The 7,884-nt window shown below is 45.8% G+C and overlaps 1 pseudogene; it reads right to left on the reverse strand.

The window, feature by feature from the left end:
* Positions 1–1,870: 1,870 nt before the first annotated feature.
* LOC150015656 (phosphatidylinositol 4-kinase beta-like) lies at positions 1,871–7,171 on the reverse strand (annotated as a pseudogene).
* Between the last annotated feature and the right edge of the window lie 713 nt (positions 7,172–7,884).

Genomic DNA, 7,884 nt, shown 5'->3' on the forward strand with positions numbered 1-7,884 from the left:
TGTTGTCACTTTATGTGCTAAGAGAACTCTAATTTCCTGGCAACCAGCTGACATCCAAGTCAGCTAAATAAACATACATGGGAGGCACTGACTGGTAAATTAGCTGAAGACAAAAGTCATTTATATAGAATTTCCTTGTTGTCAGGGCCAGCAAATCATGGATTTAGGGTTGTCTGGGGATAGATCAAATTGTGTACCTTCCCAAAACAAGTGAAATAAAGTTTAAAAGCGGTCATAGACATAGTCTTGAGGATGTACTATGTGGTAGTCAGCCCCTCTCTTAGTGCCCTTTTCATTCCCTACCTATACTTCTCTGGCACTGCAGTATTAGCCTTGGGCATCAAAGAATTTGCTGTTGTACATTTGGAGGCTTTCTGCTTAAAGAACTGAATAAATGGGTTTACAACATGAGAGAATTAATAAAATAAACAAATCCTGTCTGTCTTTAGAAGTCCATAATACTGGACATCACCACTGGATAAAGAGATTCTAGGCCTGCCCTGGCCTGGTAGCTCAGTTGGTTAAGAGTGTGGTCGCGATATGCCAAAGTTGTGGGTTCCATCCCTGGTCATGGCACATACAAGAATCAACAGTGGGGGAAGGTCAGCAGGGAGGGGGAAGGGAGAAAGGGAGGGAGATGGTACAGGAATTAAGAAGCATAGTAGGAGGGAATGGAGTAGACAGGAAGAGGTTGAGAAGAACTATATGCACAACCAATGGGCATGGACTAAGCAGGGAGGACAACTGGAGGGAGGGGGGTCACTGGGTGGAGGGGAACAAAGGGAAACGAAATTGGGACAACTGTAATAGCTTAATAAAGCATATTTTTAAACATTACTTTAAAAAAATCAACCAATGAATGCATAAATGAGTAGAACAACAAATCTCTCTCTCTCAAATAAAAGAGAGAGCAGTTCTGCCTGAGTGACTACTATAGCCAGTTCATACTCTAGCATCTGGGGAATTTGAATGTTCAGTTCAAATTTCAATGTCTTCTCTCCTAAAACCATGTAGGGAAATATAAGTAAATGTTTTGGTAAGGTTTTAACATAAATGACCTTTATAAAATGCTGACTGCCAAAAAGCTCCCTCCCCCCATTTTAAGGAGTATAAATGAAATATACCGAAACAGCCACATCTATTTAATGTATAGTTAGGCCATACTCCTTAGGTTTGATTCCTCTGTGGGCCAGTTCTTTCCCTCTCAATCTGTGTAGTATAAAGTCCCAGTCTCTCATCCTCTGTTTTTCCTCTAGATTCTCTTATATGTTGCTTCCCCTCAGTGATGAACATCAAAATAGCCTGCCCTTGTAAGTCCTATGACAGATATAAAGATGTCATGGCAGATTTTAAAGTTCTGTGAACATGCATACAGGTACTGTAAGAGGGAATGATGTTTAAGTCTGAAGGATGGGGGGTATTCTTTTATTCATTTGTTTGTTTGTTTTTGCTAACTGAGAGTTTTATTTCAAACAAAAATTAATACAGAATTGAGAGCTATTTCCCTGGGTGTGGCAAAGGGATTAGGATAAGGAATTCCCCATGGCTTGGCCTAGAGTGGTTGTATAACTCCCTTCCTCGCCTCTGTGGTGGGGAATCTCAGCAAGTGCAGTACTATGCCAGATCCACCTACCAAGGGTAACCCAGGCTAGGAGTCACTCTCTGGGAGGGGACAATCAGGCAGCAGCATAGCCAAAGGCAAACCACAGGTTCAAGTCCTAAGTACCAGGAACCCCCTCTTCCCTTCCTGGGACCCAGAACAACTTAAGCAGGTGCCTGTGAAAAGAACCTTGCAGACCTTGGTGAGAAGAAAACCCCATGTTCTCGTTCTCTCGAGGGCCCTAAGTCCTGGGGGCACAGAGCCCCAGCAAGTCTGGACCCCACAGCTGACTCCCACCACAAGGTCTACAGTCACCACATGATCCTTTGTGTTTCTTGCCTTCCATTTTCCTTGGGTGGATGAGTGGGTACAGAGGGTCTGCTGATGCCATTGGTGAGGTACTGGAAGCTGCCATAGATTGGTGGGGACAGACCACATGATGCCTTCCACCAGCAGCTGGAGCTGCTGCTCAGTTCTGTTATGAGGAGAACCTCTCCTTGAGGTTATGGATGGAGCTGGACCTATGGAAGCAAGGAGTCTGAGAACTCGCTGCTTGATCTCCATGATCTGCCCCAGCTTGTCCATGTGTTTCCAAGCAGCAATCCATGCCACATATGGTATCTACAAATTGGTCAGCTGGTCAGCTTAAAGGTTGGCATATCAAATCCCAGGTTTCAGGGCAAGCTGGACAGGATGAAGTCAAAGTCAATGTGAATCTTGTGGCCTTCTGTGTCCAAAAGGATATTACCATTGTGCCTCCTTGATCGCAGCAGGTAGCCAGCTGAACTTTGCACGAAATTTCTAGGCACTAAGGAATGCCTCAGTTGTGTAACTGCCATGCTCCTGCAGGAGGTAATCGAGCAAGGAAGGCTGTGACTATTTCTTCTTGGTGGATGGACACAGCGTTGACCACTGGTTCAGTCATGCCACTGTCCACCAGAATCACAAGAATCTTGTATGGCTTGATTCATATGGGCACTCCCTCCTGTTCCCAAATGAACTGCAGCTGCTTCAACACCTGGGAAGCCAGCAGCTCCTGCCAGAAGATCATCCCCAGGCTTGACAGTAACTGACAGGAGCTGCCAATTTGGGAGGTGGTCATAGAAGGAGCCCTCTGATTGCCTCACTTTCTCCTGCCAGAGTTCTTTGAGAGCAACTGCAGAAAGATCTTCTGGGTCTCATTTGAAGGCTGTGGGGGTGCGAACCAGCTGCTCTGAAGGGCGCTGTCAGATGTCTCCTTGTCTACTAGATGGTGATGCTGTCCACAGAAAACAAGTGTCACAACTGTTGGTGTGCACTTCAGGGAGCTCCACCTGCAGCCCACCTATATTGTCCACTGACCAGGCTCATCATTCTTGTCATAGCTGGGCACACTGTTGAAGCTGCCTGCCTCCTGTTCATGGGTGATACTGCATCCAGGCAGGTTTTCTACAGACTGCACCAGATTCAGTTCTTGGGGATCTGGGCAGAGACATTGGTTGTATGGAAATTTTCCAATTCAAGGACTTCCACTTAATTCTTGGACTTGAGGAGAACAGCCTGGGTGTGGGGCATACAAATCATGTGGTAATCAAAGCCAGCAGTGGGCAGCCAGACTCAGGCAGGGAGCTTATGGTTGAGCAGGGAGATCTCTGAGATCAGCTGCTCTGTTTTCTGCTGGTGGGGGAGTGTGACTCACCACATGCTGATTACCATCAGGGACTTGAGAATTCTCAATCAGGAGCCAGTCTGAAAGGCTCATCCTTTCTCCACTTTGGAGTTCCTGGCTGTTCATTTCAGGTTTTTGCTGAGACTTATGCTGGAGGTGGCATCTGAATTGGGGTGCTGGTCAGTCCTTTTAGAGGGAGGCAGCCCTGTGTCTGAGGTGGGGCTCAAGGACAGCTCCCTCTTTTGGTGAGCTGGCTTCAGCTCATGTGAGAGCATCAGCTTCTATAGCTTATCCTACAGGGAGTGTCACGTGAAAATGCAATCTGAAGAGTAGGCTCCAAGCAACAGGGCACACTGGAGGGAAGTGGTAATGCTCTGGCAGCAACGATGAACTATGTAGGGCTTGATGGCATTACATCCTTATCCATATGGATCTACATGTTAAGCAACTGGTGCAGATAGAAGTCCACGTCCCTTCATCACTAATCAGAGAAGTGCAAATTAAAACCACAATGAGATACCACCTCACACATGTCAGAATGGCTATCATCGAGTGTTAGCAAGGATGTGGAGGAAAGGGAACCCTCATGCACTGATGGTGGGAATGCAGATTGGTGTGGCCACTGTGGAAAACAATATGGAGGGTTCTCAAGACATTAAAAATGGAACTACCATATGACACACAATTCCACTTCTGGGAATATATCTGAAGAAACCCAAAACAGGAATTCAGAAGAGTATATGCACCTCTATGTTCATTGCAGCGTTATTTACACTAGCCAAGATACAGAAACAACCCAGGTCCCCATCAGTTGACAAGTGGATAAATAACAGGTGGGGCCTGGCCAGGTAGCTCAGTTGGAGTGTCATCCCCTACACCAAGAGGCTGTGGGCTCCATTCCTGGTCAGCGCCCATACCTAGTTTGTGGGTTCAATCCCCAGTAGGGGTATGTATAAGAGGCAATCAATCCCTGGCTGGTGTGGCTCAGTGGATTGAGTGCTGGCTTACAAACCAGGGGGTTGCCAGTTTGATTCCCGGTCAAGGCATATGCCTGGGTTGTGGGCCAGGTCCCAGTTGGTGTGTGGGAGGCAACCACACATTGATGTTTCTCCCTCTCTTCCACCCTTCCCCTCTAAATATAGATAAAATCTTTTTAAAAAACACTTAAAATCGAGGTCTTGAAAGAGCCTTAAAAAAAAAAAAAGGCAACCAATTTGTGTTTCCCTCTTCCCCCCGCTTTCCTTCTCTAAAATCAAGAAACATATTGAGTGAGGATTTTTTAAAAAGGAACAAGTGGTACATATACACAATGGAATACTACTTGGCCATAAAAAAGAATGAAATTTACCATTTGTGACAGCATGGATGGACCTAGAAGGTATTATACTCAGTGAAATAAGCCAGAGAAAGACAAATGCCATGTGATTTCACTTATATGTGGACAAAATTAACGAAATGGAAACACTCATAACTTAAAGAGTGGGCTGGTGGTTGCCAGGGGGGAAGAGGTTTGGGGATTAAGAAGTACAAATTGGTAGTTGTAAAATAGTCATGAAGATGTAAAGTACAGTATAGGGAATATATCCAATGATATTGCAGTAATTCTGTATGGTGCCAGGTGGGTACAGGAAATATTGAGAAGAACACTTTGTAATGTATATGACTGTTGAACCACTATGCTGTACACCTGAAACCAATACAGAATTATATTGAAAGTAAACTGTAATAAAAAAATATATATCCAAGATACTGACCAACCTCCACCCAAGATGACAGCAGAGGTAAACATGGCTCACCTCTTTGCACAACCACATCAATATTACAACTAAAATATAGAACCATCACTCAGAACCATCAGAATTGAGTTAAATAGACATCTGACAACTATGGAATTAAAGAAACCACATCCACCCAGGCTGGCAGGAGGAGCGGAGATACAAAATGAGCTGGTCCCATATCCACATGTGGATAAAAATTTGGAAGGGATATCTCAGGAGTGAAGAGTCCCAATCCCTCAGCAGGCCCTCTAGCCCAGGGTGCCAGTACCAGGAAGATAAGTCCCCATAACTTATGGCTGCAAAAGCCAGCAGAGATTGAGTCAGTGGAAGAAATTTCTGGAGTCCCAAGCAGCTACTTTTAACCCACACATGGACTTACTCCCTCTGAGCTCCAGCACTGGGATAACAGCTTGAAATGCACAGAGGCATACAGAGAGGAACTGAAGTGTCTGGCATCAAGGCAAGGGCTGGGGGACTATTTTCTACCAGACAGGCAGGCAGGGGCCATTGTCCCCCAACAGAGTCAGCAAGAAGATGCCATGTTTGAGACTCCATCAACCTGGTTAACACTGTTTGTGCCACCCTGGAGGTCCCCAGAGACTTGTCCCACTCAACTATGGGCCCACCCAAGTGTTAACAGTGGGTTTTCCCTGTGAATGGCCAATCTTGGCTCATGCTTCACAATTTCATAAATTCTCTCAAACAAGTAACAGCTGAACTCAGCGAGCCCCCAACCCCATACTTCTTGCTAAGTGGCCCTACACTAGCACTAGCACTAGATTCACAGTGTGGCTTTGCCTAGGCATCTAACCCCAGCACAAGTAGTGGCCATCTCAGGTTTCTTTATAGCTCATGCAGGATGGCCCCAGACAGAACACAGATGAGGGCTGACCTTGGTCCGCACCACCCAGTTGATACCTATAGACCATGTCAGAGCACCACCACCCTGCCCCTGCACAGCTGATCCTCCACAGAGGGCAGAGGTTGGTGGCCAGTGGTCACAACCAGACCTTGCGGTAGACTGGCCTGGGTAAATCCCTCCCATTGACCTGCCAACAGCAATTAAGGCTCAACTATAAGAAGAGGGTGTGCTCAGACCACATGGAGGGCAAAACTTGATTACCCAGCTTGGGTGATAGGAAAGGCTGTGCTACTGACCCCACAGTACACCTACTACATTAGGATCATGGTTATAGAGTGCGTTTTGATTGTTTTCAGATGGGAGGGATGTGTGGGGGAATGGGTGAAGAGGTGAGGGGATTAAGAATTACACATAGGTAGTTACAGAATAGTCACAGGGATGTAAAGTACAGTATAGGAAATGGAGTAGCCAAAGAACTTATACGCATGACCCATGGACATGAATAATGGTGTGGGGATGCCTGAGCGAGTGGGGATGCTGGTTGAAGGGGAGGCAAAAGGGGGAAAATTGGGATAACTGTAATAGCATAATCAATAAAGTATAATTAAAAAGAAAAAGAAAGAAATGTCCACATTCTAATTGTGGAAGTAGAAGAGCTGGTTGCCAATGAAGGCCTGCAGTCTAGGCTTCTTGGGTTATACAGGTATGAAATAGCCATGGATATGTTAGAGTTTTGACTGAGTCTCAGCAGCCAAGACTGGCTGTTCTACTGCTGCCTTCTGCCCTTGGCTGTGCTAGAAGCCACAGTGACCCCCATCTCTCTTCCTCCTCTCTTGTCTGGGCAGGTGGGTCATCCAGGCAGCAGATCTTGCTGTTCACACCATCCGCTATGAAGAAAAAGGAGCATTGGCTGGAATTTCCTTCTTTCCAGCCATAAGGTCTCTGCAGGCACCTGTTGTTGCTGTCAATTCCCCACTCTTGGCACCTTATCTTTTTCCATTTCCACAGAGGTATTTTGAATTTTCTCAGGAGTCAGTTCTTCTCTTGGCGGGTTGCAATAAATCTAGAAAGGAGCTTTGCCTCTGCTGGAGACGGCCATACCTCCATGCAAAAGCTTGACCTTCTTCAGCACCTCCTGGCAGGCCTTTTGGGCCACCTCAGGGTCAATCACTGGATAGGTCTCCAACACCCTCCATGATGTCACTTAGCAAGGAGCCCCCATTATTCCCTGGTGGGCTCAGAAGTTGACTTCAAGGGACAGGCTCCACTACTGTGTCTCCCATGGCCACAGACTTTGAACTTTAAAACTCCAGGGGGCCTCCACGGAGCAGGTACTGGTGCTTTGGGGTAGGGCTGCTGACACTGCAGCCTCAGCAGCAGCGGCTGCTCCCGAGTTCCATAGGCTGCCTGCATGTCCCTGACAGCAGCTGCAGAGGCTGCCCCTAAACAGTAATTCTGATTACTGTGTCACCTGTGTGGCTCTTATATCATTGGAGAGGGTAGGAGGGATTTTTGTTGTCAGTGTCCATATTGGATACAAAATACATTTAAATCTGCTTCTTTAATACCAAAATCTAAAGGATTTACTATAACTAGCTGAAAAGGACCATGTCCGTTATCATGGGCTCTTAACATATAGGAGGAAGGTGAAATGATTAAAAGGGCTTTTACTCTTAGGGTCATGGAAGGAGCCTGAGGAGGAAATATAGGTTCAAAACGATCTACAAGGTGAATAAAGTACTGTGATGGTCTTCATGCCACATTTACTGAACAGATACTATATACTAGCTATTGTGTCACGTATTGAAAGTAGAGCAATGACAGAGTTGGAGCTGGGAGAGGATGGAGGTAAAGGCACAATACAACCATACTGTACAGCAGTGTAGTTATAACTTAATGAGGATTTTTAAGGTAGTAGCAGTAGAAATGGGAAGAGGTGAATTTTGAGAGTCCTATTCTTTTTTTTTAAACAAAATTTTAAAAAATTTTTATTGAT

The sequence above is a fragment of the Furipterus horrens genome, unplaced genomic scaffold (genome assembly GCF_987537825.1).
Source record: "Furipterus horrens unplaced genomic scaffold, mFurHor1.1.pri manual_scaffold_3, whole genome shotgun sequence".
Taxonomy (NCBI): domain Eukaryota; kingdom Metazoa; phylum Chordata; class Mammalia; order Chiroptera; family Furipteridae; genus Furipterus; species Furipterus horrens.